Raw genomic sequence first — 16,608 nt, forward strand, 5'->3', positions numbered from 1 at the left:
TCTGTAGACTTGGCATATCACTTCTGTCCCTGGCCTCAGTTTCCTCAGCTGTAGGTGGCATATTTGGATTAGATGGTCTTTGAGGGTTTTCTCTGGGCTAAACGTAAAAGTGAGTGGATTCTGGAGCACACACATCGGTTCCTTCCCCTTGAGTTCAGGGCCTTGGTTCCAGCTGATTTCCAGAGATGGTGCCATTTTGTGCTTTCCTGGCTGTTTAGGGGTTAAGGCGGGGTGTTACAGTACAGATCCCATTCTCATTGCTTTGCATGTTAGAAAGCAAATTTTGGTAAAAGAAATTACATTTTTCTGTGAATACACAATAATCAGAAGTTTGGTTTTTCATTAAGAATTTCAACTTAGAATTTATACAAAACGAATATATCAAGCAAGCAATGGTATGGCAATGATAAACCTTCATTATTTAAAACATTTAAAAACCACACTCAAAGTCTTATTATATCTAAATACTTTCAAATTCCACAAGTTTTACACACACGAAAAACATTTTAAATACTCCTGCTTATTATGGCCCACGTTGGACCTGTCTGGAGCTACCACGGTAGCTCTCCTGAGGACTGTGCAACATGCCATCAACTCTTACTTTATTCAGGAGTATTTTGAGGGGAGGGATTTGAGTGTCTATGTCTTTCTTGAAAAAACCTTGCAGTGAAAGCTGGACCTGATCTCCTTTTCTAATTGATCACTTTCCCTGTGGCCAGCAGGTGGTCTGAAATGATTCTGTTTGTCAGCGTGTTCACCTCCATGTGGGCATCGTTTTAGTATTTTTAGTAGAGTTTGTGCCTAACAATGTAAAGACCTCCGGCCACATGTACTTGGAGAAGAAGAGTTTCCTGAATCTGGTCCTTTAGTTTATTCTCTTATTTCTTTGTTTCTCCATCAAGGGCAGCCTAGCCTTCAAGTAGTCAAAAACCAACCAGGTGAAGGCATCTCAGGGTTTAGGGGTACAAGTGACTGGCAGCACCTCCTCATGCTCTTGGTGTTGGTGGGTGGCTGTATTTTTAGGCTGAGTGCTAAGGCTCTTTTTTGAAAATGAAAGAAAATTGGTTGTATAAACATAGACATATAAGGAATAATATAATAAACACTAATATACCACTCCCCCAACTCCTGGCTTAAAAAAAAAAAAAGATATTTTTCTTTAAACGGTACATAGGAGCCATCTTTCTCTGCCTTTACTGCCCAGGACTTCATTAATAAAATGAGATTCATGTTCCCATGGAGTTTGAGAATTAAAAGAGAGTGTATAAACAAAGCATGGCCCATGGCAGGTTCTCAAAAATCATAGCTATTAGTGTGAACATGTCCATAAATATTGCTATTCTTAGAGCCGCCAATAGAGTGTGGTTACAGAAGCTGGGAAAGGTCAGAGCTGTGGGAAGGAAAGGTGTGATAATTTGGTGATGGGCTGGGAGATGCAGAGTTTCAGGAGAGAAATGAGGTGAAGTCCTTGGGGTTTCTGACACATAGCATTTCTTTTCTTTTTTTAATTGAAGTATAGTTGATTTACAATGTGTTAGTTTCTGGTGTACAGCATAGTGATTCAGTTATATATATATTCTTTTTCATTATAGATTATTACAGGATATTGAATATAGTTCCCTGTGCTATATACAGTGGGACCTTTTTTTTTTAATCTATTTTATATATAGTAGTATCTGCAAATCCTGAACTCCCAGTTTATCCCTTCCCACTCCCTTCCCTGCCCCGCTGTAGCCATAAGTTTGTTTTCTATGTCTGTGAGTCTGTTTCTGTTTTGTAAATAAGTTCATTTGTGTCATTTTTTTTTAGATTCCAAATATAAGTGATATCATATGGTATTTGTATTTCTCTTTCTGACTTCACTTAGTACAATAATCTCTAGGCCCATTCATGTTGTTGCAAATGGCATTATTTTATTCTTTTTATGGCTGAGTAATATTTCATTGTTTATCCGTGTACCACAACTTCCTTACCTGGTCATCTGTCAATGGACATTTAAGTTGCTTCCATGTCTTGGCTATTGTAAATTGTGCTGCTATGAACACTGGGGTGCATGTATCTTTTCGAATTAGAGTTCCCTCTGGATATATACCCCAAAGTGGGATTGCTGGATCATACGGGAAGTCTGTTTTTAGTTTTTTGAGGAAAAAACTAAAAATGGTTTTCCATAATGGCTGCACCAAATTACATTCCCACCAGCAGTGTGGGAGGGTTCCCTTTTTCTCCACACCCTCTCCAGCATTTATTGTTCATGGACTTTTGAATGATGGCCATTCTGACTGGTGTGAGGTGACACCTCATTATAGTTTTGATTTGTATTTCTCTGATAATTAAGTGATATTGAGCATTTTTTTCATGTGTCTATTGGCCATTTATATGTCTTCACTGGAGAATTGCTTGTTTAGGTCTTCTGCCCATTTTTGGATTGGCTTGTTTATTTTTTTGTTACTAAGTTGTATGAGCTGCTTATATATTCAGAAAATTAAGCCTTTGTCAGTCGCATCATTTGCAAATATTTTCTCCCATTCCGTAGGTTGTCATTTTGTTTTGCTTACGGTTTCTTTTGCTGTGCAAAAGCTTGTAAGTTTAATTAGGTCCCAATTGTTTATTTTTGCTCTTATTTCTATTGCCTGGGTAGACTGCCCTAGGAGAACATTGCTAAGATTTATGTCAGAGAATGTTTTGCTTATGTTTTCTTCTAAGAGATTTATGGTGTCTTGTCTTATATTTAAGACTTTAAGCTATTTTGAGTTTATTTTTGTGTCTGGTGTGAGGGAGTGTTCTAACTTCATTGATTTACATGTTGCTGTCCAGTTTTCTTAACATATACTTGCTGAACAGACTGTCTTTTCTCCATTGTATATTCTTGCCTCCTTTGTCAAAGATTAATTGACCATAGGTCTGTGGGTTAATTTTTGGGCTCTCTATTCTGTTCCATTGATCCATATGTCTGTTTTTATGCCAATACCATGCTGTTCTGATTACTGTAGCTCTGTAGTATTGTCTGAAGTCTGGGAGGGTTATTCCTCCAGCTCTGTTCCTTTTCTACAATATTGCTTTGGCAATTCTGGGTCTTTTGTGATTCCGTATAAATTTTAGGATTGTTTGTTCTAGTTGTGTGGAAAATGTCTTGGGTAATTTGATACGGATTGCATTAAATTTGTAGATTGCCTTGGGCAGTATGGCTATTTTAACAATATTGATTCTTCCAATCCAAGAGCATGGGATATCTTTCCATTTCTTTAAGTCATTTTTAATTTCCTTAATCAGTGTTTCGTAGTTCTGTATGTATAAGTCTTTCACCTCCTTGGTCAGATTTATTCCTAAGTATTTTATTGTTTTGAATGTGATTTTAAAAGGGATTGTTTCTTTACTTTCTTTTCCTGCTAATTCATTGTTAGTGTAAAGAAATGCAACAGATTTTTGTATGTAAATCTTGTATCCTGCTGCCTTGCCGAATTCTTCTATCAGCTCTATTAGTTTTTATGTGGAGCTTTAGGGTTTTCTATAAATATTATCATGTCATCCACATATAGTGACAATTTTACCTCTTCTCTTCCAATTTGGATTCCTTTTATTTCTTTTTCTTGCCTGATACTGTGCCTAGGACTTCCAAGACTATGTTGAATAGAAGTGGTGAGAGTGGGCATCCTTGTCTTGTTACAGATTTTAGTGGGAAAGCTTTCAGTTTTTCACCATTGAGTATTATGCTGGCTGTAGGTTTGTCATAAATAGCTTTTATTATGTAGAGATACAGTCCCTCTATACCCACTTTGGTAAGAGTTTTTATCGTAAATGGGTGTTGAATTTTATCAAATGCTTTTTCTGTATCTATTGAGATGATTATGTGGTTTTTGTCCTTTCTTTTGTTGATGTGCTGTATCACACTGATTTTGCAAATTTTGAACCATCCTTGTGTCCCTTGGATGAATCCAACTTGATCATGGTGTATGATCTTTTTTATGTGCTGCTGGATTCTGTTTGCTAATATTTTGTTGAGGATTTTTGCATCTATGTTCATTAGTGATATTGGCCTGTAATGTTCTTTTTTGGTGGTGTGTCTGGTTTTGGTATCAGGGTGATGGTGGCTTCACAGAATGAGTTTGGGAATACTCCCTCCTTTTCAGTCTTTTGGAAGAGTTTGAGAAGGACCGATACGAGTTCTTTTTTGTATGTTTGGTAGAATTTCCCAGTGAAGCTGTCTGGTCCTGGACTTTTGTTTGCAGGGAGGTTTTTACTGTTAATTTCACTTCTAGTGATCCGTCTGTTCAAGTGGTTTATTTCTTCTTGATTCAGTCTTGGTGAAACTGTTTCCAGCAGCCTGTCCATTTCTTCTAGGTTGTCCAATTTGTTTCCATATAATTGTTCATAGTATTCTCTTATGATATTTTGTATAACTGTGGTACTGGCTGTAATTTCTCCATCTTCCTTTCTTATTTTGTTTGTTTGTATTCTCTTTCTTTGCTTCTTGGTGAGCCTGGCCAGAGGTTTGTCAGTTTTGTTTACTCTTTCAAAAAAACAGCTGTTGTTTTTATTTTTTTCTATTTTTTAAATCTCTCTTTTATTTATTTCCTCCTTGATCTTTATTATTTCTCTCCTTCTGCTGAATTTTGGTTTTGTTTGCTCTTATTTTTCTAATTCTTTTAGGTGATAGGTTAGGTTGTTTGCTTAAGATTTACCTTTTTTGAGAAAGGCCTCTATTGCTATGAACTTCCCTCTTAGGACTGCTTTTGCGACATCCCATAGATTTTGTATGGTTGTATTTCCATTGCCATTTGTCTCAAGGTATTTTTTTAATTTCTTCTTTGATTTCATCATTGACCCATTGGTTTTTGTAGTAGCATGTTGTTTAATCTGCATGCTGTCATTTTTTTCCTCCTTTGTTTTTCTGTGGTTGATTTCTGATTTCACGGCATTGTGGTCAGAAAAGATGCTTGAAATAATTTCTATCTTCTTAAATTTGTTGAGGCTTCTTTTGTACCCAAGTATGTGGTCTATCCTAGAGAATGTCCCATGCACATTTGAAAAGAATGTATATTCTGTTTTTTGGGGATGTAATGTCCTAAAAATATCAACTAAGTCCAACTGTTCTATTCCATCATTTAGTTTCTCTATTGCTTTATTGATTTTCTGTCTAGAAGGTCTGTCCAGTGATATTAATGGGGTGTTAAAGTCTCCTACTATGATTGTGTTCCTTTATGTCTGTTAGCATTTGCTTTATGTATTTAGGTGCTCCTATATTGGGTGCATATATGTTAATGAGCGTAATGCCCTCATCTTATATTGCTCCTTTAATCATTATATAGTGTCCTTTTTTATCTCTCTTTATGGCCTTTGTTTTAAAGTCTATTTTGTTTGAAATCAGTATTTCTACTCCTGCTTTCTTGTCATTTCCAGTTGTCTGAAGCACCTTTTTCCATCCTCTTAATTTCAATGTATGTGTGGCCTTCTCCCTAAAGTGGGTCTCTTGTATGCAGCATATTGTAGGTTCTTGTTTTATTATCCAATCTGCCACTCTGTTTTCTTTTGATTGGAGCATTGAGTCCATTGACATTTATGGTAATTATTGACAGATGTGTGTTTATTGCCATTTTGAACTTGGTTTTCCAGTTGATTTGGTATTTCCTCTTTGTTCCTTTCTTCCCATGTGATTCAGCAATCCCACTTCTGGGCATAGATCCAGAGAAAGCTCTAATTGAAAAAGATACAGAGCATCTATTTCATTGCTCATTATTTCAGGGGATTTCTCTTGTCCTTTTAATTGGGAGTAGTTCCTCTGCATCTTCATTTTACTTACATCTCTGTCTCTGGATTGTGGAGTATCAGTTATCTACTGTTGTCTTGAAGGGATTTTTTTTTAAGAGGATGCACTCCTGTGTAGACTGTGTGCCCCTAATAATTTTGTCACAAGGTCTGTTTCTAGTATGGATGGTTGCCACATCTTTCTTCTGTGTGTGGTGGCTGTTACCCTTTGATTGGGGGTGTGGCCGGTGTTGTGGTGACCAGAGCCTGCCCTAGTTGTTGAGTGAGCCCTCCATTTTGTTCTGTGGTTGTCACAGCCCTGACAGGGGCTGGGTCTGTTCCCCTTTTGTTGGAATGGAGGCTTCCAGGCCTGTTTCTGAGCTGTGGGGTTAGTAGGCGGGGTTGGAGCACTTTAAGTACTCTTTGTTGATGCTGCCCTTGTCCCCGATTTAGCCACAGGAATGTAGGTGTGCTGCTCTGATGTCCCCCAGGTTCTCTGCCCTCAGAGATCCCAGTGCAGTTCTGCTGACTTCTGGGTCACACACCTGGATTGTGGTGCACTGTCAGGTCAGCACTGTTCCCAGTGCTGCGTCCACAAATGGTAGGCGTGCTTGCAGAAAACGCCGTGTGCCAGAACTCCGCTCCTTGCTCGTTTGTCTTAGAGGTGTGGGTCCACAGAAGCACCCTCGGAGCAAAATGGTCCCCTCTGCCTAGGGCTGTAAACAAATCTCGGTCCCGCCCATGAAGTTGTGGAGCCCCTGGGTATGGATTCAGGTTTCACCCCCACCTCTGCCTGGGACCCGTGCACCCGTGAATATGGTGACTGTGGCTGGGCCCCCTCTCTTCTCCCGAGATCGTGCCAGCAACGGTGCTGCGGGTCTGCGGGGACAAAAGCTACAGCCCAGCTGCCTTGCACCCCTATCCCACAATGTACACCAGCAGTGTTGCTGTATTGTATTGTATTGTATTGTATTGTATTGTATTGTATTGTATTGTATTGTATTGTATTACAGGGGACCCAGGCTCTTCTGTATATACTCCTAGCCACAGCACCTGAGGCTGTCTGCACAGTTGGCCCCAGTCTTCCAGCAGCCAGTCCCAGCCCACCCCTGCTGGCTCGAGTCTGGGGCTGGGGATCGCAGGGGCCCTTTGTGCTCGCTTCACTTAGTTCTGTTGGCCAAGGGCTGCTGTACACAGATCTGAGCCTCAGAGGTTCCCCTCCGTCTCTGTCCATTGGAGAGGGGAAGTCCCAGTGTAAGAGGGCTGTTCCTCCTTTGCTGCTCCCTCCCTGTGGGAGTCCTGCACTAATTTCTTCCTTTTTTTTTTTCTCCCACTAGATTTGTGACAAATTTTCTTTTGAAGGAGGCAATGTTCTGTCAAAGTTCAGCAGGTGTTCTGAGTGAATGGGTGGGTCTGTGGATGTCTGTCTTGGTGTATTCGTGGGAGAGGGTGAGATAAGAGCCTCCTACTTTGCCGTCTTGGTCGCTCTGTATCTTTTTGAATTAGAGCTTTCTCTGGATATATGCCCAGGAGTGGGATTGCTGAATCACGTGGTAAGACGATTTTTAGTGTTTTAAGGAATTTCCATACTGTTTTCCATAGTGGTTGCACCGAATTCCCACCAGTGGTGTAGGAGGGTTCCCTTTTTTTCCACACCCTCGCCAGCACTTATTGTTTGTGGACTTTTTAATGAAGGCCATTCTGAGTGGTGTGATATCTCATAGTTTTGTATTCCTCTGATAACTAGAAACATTGAGCATCTTTTCACGTGCCTGTTGGCCATCTGTTATGTCTTCATTGGAGAGATGTCTGTTTAGGCCTTCTGCCCATTTTTGATTGGGTTGATTATTTTTTTTTTTTTTTTTTGGTTATTGAGTTGTATGAGCTGTTTGTATATTCTGGAAATTAATCCCTTGTCGGTCACATTGTTTGCAAGCATTTTCTCCCATTCCATAGGCAGTCTTTTTGTTTTGTTGATGGTTTCCTTTGCTGTGCAAAAGCTTCTAAGTTTAATTACGTCCCATTTGTTTATTTTTGTGTTTATTTCTATTGTCTGGGTAGACTGCCCTAGGAGAACACTGCTAAGATTTGTGTCAGAGAATGTTTTGCCTATGTTTTCTTCTAGGAGATTTATGGTGAACTGTCTTATATTTAAGTCTTTAAAGCCATTTTGAGTTAATTTTTGTTCATGGTGTGAAGGAGCGTTCTACCTTCATTGATTTACGTGCAGCTGTCCAGCCTTCCCAGCACCGCTTGCTGTAGAGACTGTCTTTTCTCCATTGTATATTCTTGCCTCCTTTGTCGAAGATTTTTCTTTATGTGCGTGTATTGACACGTGGCATTTCTGATGCTCCCGTCTTGAAGCCCTTGCTTCACTCTTGTGGAGAGGAGCAGGCAGCCACATGGTCTGCACAGTGACACTCCCCACCCCAAGAAGGAATAAATCCCTTCAGGGAAAGTCAGAGAGGCTCTGGTTCCTGCATGTGGCAGCAGCCCAGCTTCTCCCAAAATGAGTGTGGACCCAGACGTGTACTGTGCTGTGGAAAAGTCTGGAAAGCACACAGGCTGTTCTCTCAGAATGTTTTGTGTCAGAGCAGATGCTTGTTCAGTTCTCAAATGGAGATATGTGAAGCCCTTGAACAATATCAGTAAGATATTTATGGGCCTGTTTCTCATCATATTCTTCATGGGAGGACGAGTAACGAAGCTCTCAAGGCCCCACAGAATCTACTCTTTTTAAAACATGTCTTTCCTGAGACCCCAGGCCATGCTCATCTCTCCTGTCTGCATGTCAGTCAATTTATTACTGGATTTTTCCTAGATTATTCTGTCTCCTGGTTTTAGTTCTTAGGATTGGGAGCTTCCAGAAGCTTGTTTGACATTCTCTTGTTTTTATCTGCACTGTAAACTTTGCCAACTGATAACCCCTCATGTGGGAAAGAAGGGCCTTCTGAGTTTTCCCAATATTCGATCCAAGGAGTGGTTTTTGTCTTTTTACAGAAATTATCATGTCCCATGAGCTTTACTTTGAAAGGTGACTTGAGATCTTTTTGGAACTAGATATGATTTAAATCCTAAGGAGAGACATTCCCGTACTATTTTCTTCTAAGATTGACAGACATAATATTAGCATATTAGTTCATCAAATCCAAGATTTCATCCATTGTAAGAGGCACCACTATTTTATGTATCACTGGGAAACCGTGTCACCTGTTAATTTAGAAACATCCTGATTTCAGAGATGTGAAAAAAAATACGTGCTTCAAAGTTGACAAGATGTGATGTACAAAAGTGGGTTGGCTGGAATGTGTCTGGAGTTGAGAGTTCAGGAGAGCAGGTGTTTATTCCCTCGGGGCTTTTCACACCGTGTCTGACTGCGGTCGTGCCGTCACCGGTCACCGAACTCCTCACCGTCTGTCACTCCCTGTTCTGTGCCCCTCCAGGGTGCTGGTGGGTGAAGCCTAAAGTCCAGTTGTCTCAGCAGAAGTCTGAGCGTCTGACACAGCTCCTTCCTCGCCTTCCTTCCTACACCCGATCTCTCACTGGTTGATTCTGCCTCTTGAATATCTGTCCGGCTTGTCCAGTTTGTCCCAGTGTCACAACACGTCCCTGGCGAGTCCGCCACCACCTCTCACCTGGATGTCCCAGCCAGGAGCCTCCCGGGAGGTCCCCTCCGCGCCGCTCTCAGCCCCTCCCCTCGATTCTCCCCACGGCAGCCAATCAGATCACGGCCCCGCCGGGTGTGCCTTCAGTGCTCTTCACTGTCCCGGGATGACGTCCACGCCCTCCTCCCCGCACATCCTCCAGCCGTTCCTCTGGACTTACTTCAGCCCCTGCCATTAATGCCCCAGCTCCTTCTCAGGCCCCACTCCTGTCCTGTCCTCACTCCTGTCGTCATGGGCACACACAGGTCCACACACAGACTCCCTCCCTCTGCATCACCTGGCCAGCTCCTCAGATACTCTCCCCCTTCTTCAGTTGCCCCACAATTCCCATAGTGGGGCACTGACCCCGTTGTGTGCTAACGCTGGCTGTAACTGCCTGACTCCACGTCTGTGTCCTTTCTGGAGTGTCCTCTTTGGTTCGCCTGTGGCCCCACACAGTGCCACACATTCCACACTGTCTGGCTGGAAGACTACTCGGTTCATCTTCATTTTAGGTCTGAAATGCCGAGGTTACTTAGTTTGCCTGGACTCACGATGGAAACCTAGGTCCATGAAACGCGACTTTTCCAGTCCAGCTGTGGATGGATGCACAAAGCTTGGTTGGAGAAAACTGCCCCAAGGGTGGGAGCTCACCTCCCTGCATCAGCCTCATTTGGTTTTATCATCTCACAGACTTGCTGCATCACATCCACGGCTGGCAAAGGATTAATGACTCCACCTGAGAGGGTGAAAGTCTGTAAATTGCTCATTTTTTCCTTTCTCTACCTGGTTGTGAGTGAGTGAGATTAGGTACTGAACAGACAACAGTGTGAACAGAGGTGGGGCAGTCACACTGGGGGGGTGGCCCGGTCACTTTGCTAAGAATGTGTGGTTAGCATTGTGCCCTGATTTGATTTTTCTTTTTTTCAGGCAGTTTACAGTCCTGAAGTCACAGCCCTGTGACAGAGAGTGGGGCTCTCCTCACCATGCTGGAGTGCAGGCAGGCCCCAGGGCACAGCAGCTCAGGTTCTAGGAACTTCGCACCCCTGACTCTGGCTCCAGGTTGAGCATCTCTGGTGGGTGCATGGGGCATTTCTTTTATGGTTGAAACAGAGACTTGGTGGTGAGGAGCCAGTGGTAGCTACTTGGACTTCTGCTGCTTGTCTCTGGGAAGCCCTCCGGGAAGGTTGAACAGACAGGCTACTTGTTTGTTATCAGGCATGTGTAAGTACCCTCTGTATGCAGGGCCCAGAGGAGGTCCAAGAGGGGGAGGGAAGCCACAGGGCTTCAGGGTTGGACAGGCTCAGCTTTCTTCTGGCCTGGTGAGCTGTGAGCCTTGGGGTCACTGGCTCACAAGCTCTTACTATTTCTGTCCGTCTGTGAAATAAGGGTTATAATAACTTCATGAACCAGTTAGCGTGTCATTAGTTGCAAAGAAGATCTGTTACTTCCTAACATGAGAAGATATCCCCAGGTAGGGGGAGTCCCCTTCACCTGTGGTTGATGCAGGATGGTTAATTCATCAGCTCAGTGGAGCCCCCCCTTGGCAACCTCCACACATTGCTTGTCCTGGCAGCCCAGTTCTTCCCTCAGTCCCCAAAAGGCTGCATTGCACACGATATGTCCAGAGGTTGAAAAGTGGTTTCTTCTTGTGCCTCTTTTTAGCGAAAGATCCTCCTGGGAACCTTCAACAGATTTTCCCCTTGGGTCTCAGTGGCCAGAATTGCCACGGATGGCCCATCCTACCCCAGTCCCAGCTAAGAACAGAGTTGCCAGGATTGGCCGAAAGACTCATCTGCAGGGCTCTGCCATCCCCTATAGTACCAGGCTTCCAAACCTGAACAAAACTGGGGAGGCAGCTAGTGGTGCACCACACTCGGGGGTGCCAGGGCCTTCCAGGCCCCCGTGCTCAGTGCGGTGCCCACAGACACAAAACTGACTCGGTGGAGGTGCTCCTCCCCTCCCTTGACCCCTTAGCAGCGTCCAGACTCTAACTGGGAGAAGGGACTGTCCTCCGGAGGGGAGAGTGGGCTTTGAAAGCAGCAGTGACACGTGCCTGTCAGGGTTTTAGTAGGTGAGTACTGAAGTTAAACTCTAGTCACGGCCTTGGTGGGGTGCTTTGCCAGGTCTGTAGACTGGAGGAGGTTGGCTGTCAATAGGAGCAGACTTTGCTGCTTAATAAAATGTCAGGAGAGCAAAACTAAGTTTACAAGCAGCGTGAATGGACCTAAGCTACACAGCCTTTCTGATTTTTCCACTAGACAGCTGGCCTGTGAACACACACTTCTGTAACTGCAGCGTTAGCCAATAAATGAAAACCCTTTGGGAGAAACAGCTAAATTACTGACGCCTTAATCGTCAGTACCTATCTACGTTTCTGTGGGTTAGTAATTCTTGCTTAATACACTTGCAGTGCAGGCTGGCCATCATCTTTGGGTTCTTTTTAATGTCCCAGTCTCTGCCCCTGGGAGGTGATGAAGCCAACCCCCACAGTCTTGCACGGTGTCTTCAGAGTGCTTCTGCATCAGGTTTTAGAGCAGCATAGTGACAGAGCACTGGCCTGAGAGTCAGAAGATGTGTGTCCTGGTTTTGGCTTTGCCACTAACATGCCATGTGTTTCAGGTGAGTCTGTACCTCTGAGGGGTGCAGTCTCCCTTTCTGAGCACAGACGATGGATCTGATCCGAGTGATCAGGGCCACCTCCCTCCCAGGCCTGCGCAGACATTGCGAACCAGTCACAGCTTTCCTGCTCCTCGCTGGCTCCCAGCCTAGACGCGGTCTGAGAGTCCTTCCCAGTAGCTCATCAGTGATCACTGCTGGACCCATAAGAGGTGATAGTCAAGATGACCCTGGTTTTCCACCCCAGAGCTAGTCCTCTCCTGGGGTCCTTGTAGTTTCATAATTTCCCCACAGAAGACTGGATAAGCGTTGACTGTTCGTACTCTGTCATGACACTTTACTTGTTAGAGAGCCTTATCAGAAACTCTATTCCTCTTATAATCAAGGGCTATTACACAGGATGTTCGTAGCAACAGTGAATGCCTTGGTCTTGTTCACTGAGAATCCCCTGCCTCTAGCCCGGTATGGGAACATAATAGGACCCAGTTATCTGTAGAGTTGAATGGATGAGTTCGGGGTGGTGGTCTGCTCAGAAAGCATGCCCTCCTGTCTCTGCGGGAGGCCTTCCGAGGGCTGCATTTATGCTCTGCAAGAGAACACTGCTTCCCTCCTGCCTTTGGATATTGTTAGAGTTTTAAAAGTCTTCTCTGGGTTTCTTCTCTGTGGGATTGCATTTAGCTTTTAAAGCCTTAGAAGTAAAGTGGAAATTAAAGCTTCAGCCTGTGAAGGAGGCGGCTTCATTAGGGCTGGGCCTGGGGAGCTTTTAGATGCCTTAGGAGAGGAGCCCCTGTTCCCGCTGGCTGCCTTGGCCCACCGCCTGGTCCCCTGCAGCCATGCTGGGCTCTGAGCCATGCTTCCTGGGGCCATCCCTGCCTGCTGCTCCAGCAGCTCCTGCCCCATCTTCTCAACCCGGCAACTCCTGTCCTGTGTCCATGTAGCTATTTACTTAATTCCTGGGAGGGTCTGCTCCCTGGCTGAAGGCTCACCTGAAAACTGTGTCCCTACTATGGCCATCCTGGAAAGGGAACCTGACTTGGCTTCCCTGCCAATAGGGGAAGGAAAGAAACATTTTCAGATGGATAGTGTGGGTCACCAAAGGTAAGCCTCGTGGCCAGTTCTCACTTTACAGATGTGCAGATGGAGGCTCAGAGACAGGACGTAGTAACACAGCGAGGAGACAGAGCTGGGAACCACCTGCAGGCTGACTGTGGGTGTTTGTGTTACGCAGAGCTGCGCGTGCACAGGAGGAGGACCTCACAGGAGAATGGGGGTGCGGGGGTTCAGCAGACCCTCTGGGCGAGGAGGGGGTGCTCTTCTCCCCCATTTGGTATGTACTCCACTGTACGTCTGGCTCGCCTCCAGATGTCCAGCCCTTTGACATTGCCGATACTATACCTCTGTCCTGGCGCCTCCTGTTCTGGTTTCAAATTGCCGTCCCATTCCCACGAGGAGACAGAGACCCCAGGCTGGCCTTAGACATACATGTGAGAGGATGAAGGCCACCTAGCTGCTCGCTTTCTCATGGGAGCACGTCCGCCCCATTTCTCCCATCTGTGGGCGTTGACACCTGGCTGGATGGGGAGTGAGTTTTATCCTAACCCTGCCCTTTAGGATTTATGTGATAAATTATTCATTTATCTACCAACTGGGTGGGTAGCATCATTTTAATTTAAAAATTTTGAATAATTGTTCTGTTCATACGGCTTAAGTGTCAAAAGGTCAAAAGTAAGAAGGTGATACCTCTGACCCGTGATCTCCTGGCAGTCTAGCTCCCCACCCAAGACGCAACTACCACGAGTAATTTCTCGTGTCTCTGTCTAAAGACCTTCTGTCTGAGTTGTTCAGGGGTTCTTAATAGGGCCCAGGAGAGATGGAGCAAATCGGGACAAGTAGGGAGAGTTTTCTAAGGGCAGCCATCAGGGGATGGGGGCAGGGAGGACAGGCAGGCATGGTTATTCTGAAAAAAAAAATTCCCAGGGAACTTAGATGTAATCCCTCCTCCTAGCTTCCAGCCATCAGTCCAGCCAGCCAGGGGAGGTGCTGAGGCGCTTGAGATGCAGGTGAAATTCCTGGTGCAGCCGTGGGCGCCCTCGCCCTGGGGAGGGAGACGGCAGCTGGGCGGGGCCTTGCGAAAGCCCTGCCTGGGCTCCTGGGGGACCTCGGTGACTGTCTTCCACCTCTCTGGGCCCCTTGTTCTGCGTCTAGGAGAACCCCTCATCTAGAGTTTTAAACTTCTGTTCCTTGCCTTTAGCAGTCTGAAGGACCTCTTTAAATGCATACAGTAAAATATACAGGATTATAAGGTAAACAAGTCACATTGAAACACAGCTGGTTTCCCCACTTGGTGGGCCGAGGGCAGGCCTCTCACAGCAGGTCCCACTCTAGGAGGGCTCTCACGAGGTGTTCTGGGCCCTGGCACTGCTTGGAGATGGGGCAGAATTCCCTCCGGAGATTGCTCTGTAGAGAGTCCAGTGTCAACAGTCCACTGACCCTGGTAGTTAGCTTCCCCCCTGTCTGTACCAGGTTTCTTCTCCCAACTGAAGATGAGCTGGTTTGTCCAGCATTTGGTTTCCAAAAGGTGGCAGCACTGTCCTGGGAAACAGAACCCCAGCGACCTGGGTGGGTAGTGCCCGCAGTGGCTGCCCGGCCCTGGGGAACAGCTGTCAGCGGCCTGCCGGAGGGGCTTCCAGGTTACTCTTGCCTCCCCAGTCACCCAGATCTTAGCCTTGGAGGCGGGTCTGTCTTTGGCCAAGCTTCTGTCCCCTGCCTGGTGCTGAGGCGACACCGTAGGGCTCTTTTGAGGGCAGGGAGGCCCGGCAGGTGCTTGGCTGCCCACAGGCATCTCAGGACTGTCCTGCCATCAGATGCAGAGGGAAGTTATGTTCCTGCGATGGACTTTTTTCCCTCCTCCATCTGATGTTTGTGGTGGGGGCTCTGGAGGGGTGGAATCATGGGTGGTCTAGGCTGTGACTTTTCTTTTCAAACAATTTAACATTGGTTAAGGCAGCAGCAGATGTTTCAAGGGTCTGTTTAAGGCACGAAGCAGTGCAAGGATTTCCCGGCCACAGAGTCCCTTCAGACGCCTCAAGGCGGCCTTCAGTCGTTCCTCTGCATTAGTTCTGGGTTTTTGGGCAGGAGTCGCTGCTTCTGATGTGTGTGTTCAAATGGGGGTGAGCCAGTACTGAGCCATGATTGCAGGAGTAGATTTTCAAGAATTGCCGGAAGAAGGGATTGTATACAATAGTCCTCGGGGCGGGTGTGCACCTGGTGTGTTTAAGGCCCAGAGAGGAAGCTGGAAGGTGGCGGTCGGGGGCAGAGGCCGCATCCCAAGGCCTAGTTGTCTGGGCGAGGGGTTCAGATGAGATATGTCCACTGAAGGTTTCTAAGGGCATTAGTGATGTTAGTACCCTGTGACCCAGCTGACTGCCCGTAATTCCCATCAAGTGCACTGACCGGGGCTTTGTTTTCGGGGCACAGGGAGGTGGCTGGAGCCAGCTAGCACTTGTGGGGCATTTAAGTCTCTGCTCCATAAACACTGACTGCTCACCGTGTGGCATCTCATGTGAATCTTACAACAACCCCATGAGGAGACATAGCTACTGTTGGTGTATCTGTGAGAAAACGAGGTGCAGGGGTGGAGTAACTCATTCAGGGTCACCCAGCTGGAGGGGCAGAGCTTGAATTGGAGCCTGGCAGGTAGACTCTAAGCCCCTGCTTTATCTGCAGGATAAATGGAAATGGAGGCCTGGGCAGCTTTTTTGTTGTTGTTGCCAATTTATTTTTATTACTTACTTAATATATGTGAAACATTGTTAAAATTTGCATTTCTTTGACCACTACTGAGATTGAACAGTTTTTCCGTTGTCTTTACTTTTTTTAAAATTGTGAAAATATATATATAAGATTTGCCATTTTAACCACTTTAAGGTGTACAGTTCAGTGGCATTAAGTACATTCACACTGTCATGCAGCCATCACCACTATCCATTTCTAGAATTTTTCATCACCCCAAACAGAAACTCTGTAGTCATCAATCAAGAACTCCTCCTTCACTCTCCCCCAGCCCCTGGTAACCTCAGATCAACTTTCTCTCCCTGTGAATTTGCCTAGGCTAGATATTTCATATAAGCAAAATCATCTAATATTTGTCCTTTTGTGTTTGGCTTCTTTCACTCAGCATAAAGTCTTCAAGGATTGTTCATGTTGTAGCACGTGTCAGCTGTATTCCTTTCTGTGGTTAAACAACGTCCCATTGTGTGTGTGGACCACACGGGTCTGTCCGTTCATCTGCTGGTGGACACAGGCTGTTTCCACCCGAGGCAGCTTTTATGTGGAGGCAGGACCTTTCCAGCTACTGCTTTCATTCTGGGGATGCTTTCTGAAGCCTGGAGAACCTGCACCTCGCCTGGGGGGTGGGGTGACCGTCACTTTGTGTGGTTGGGGATGGCGCTGAGCTTTTCAAGGTAACTAACCTTGGGCTGTTTAAAAAGCACAGGATGAATGAACACTGTAATTGTTCTTGTGCTGACACCAGCTCTAAGTTGGTTCTCTTCCTGTCCATAGACTCAGTGTTGAACGAGGCCTCCAGAGAGGGTACTTCATC

The 16,608-nt window shown here is 45.5% G+C and overlaps 1 protein-coding gene across 1 annotated transcript in view; it reads left to right on the forward strand.

The window, feature by feature from the left end:
- Positions 1-16,608, forward strand: part of GSDME (gasdermin E) — a 53,113-nt gene that overhangs the window by 14,152 nt on the left and 22,353 nt on the right. The window lies entirely within an intron of this gene.

This window comes from Camelus bactrianus, chromosome 7 (genome assembly GCF_048773025.1).
Source record: "Camelus bactrianus isolate YW-2024 breed Bactrian camel chromosome 7, ASM4877302v1, whole genome shotgun sequence".
Taxonomy (NCBI): Eukaryota; Metazoa; Chordata; class Mammalia; order Artiodactyla; family Camelidae; genus Camelus; species Camelus bactrianus.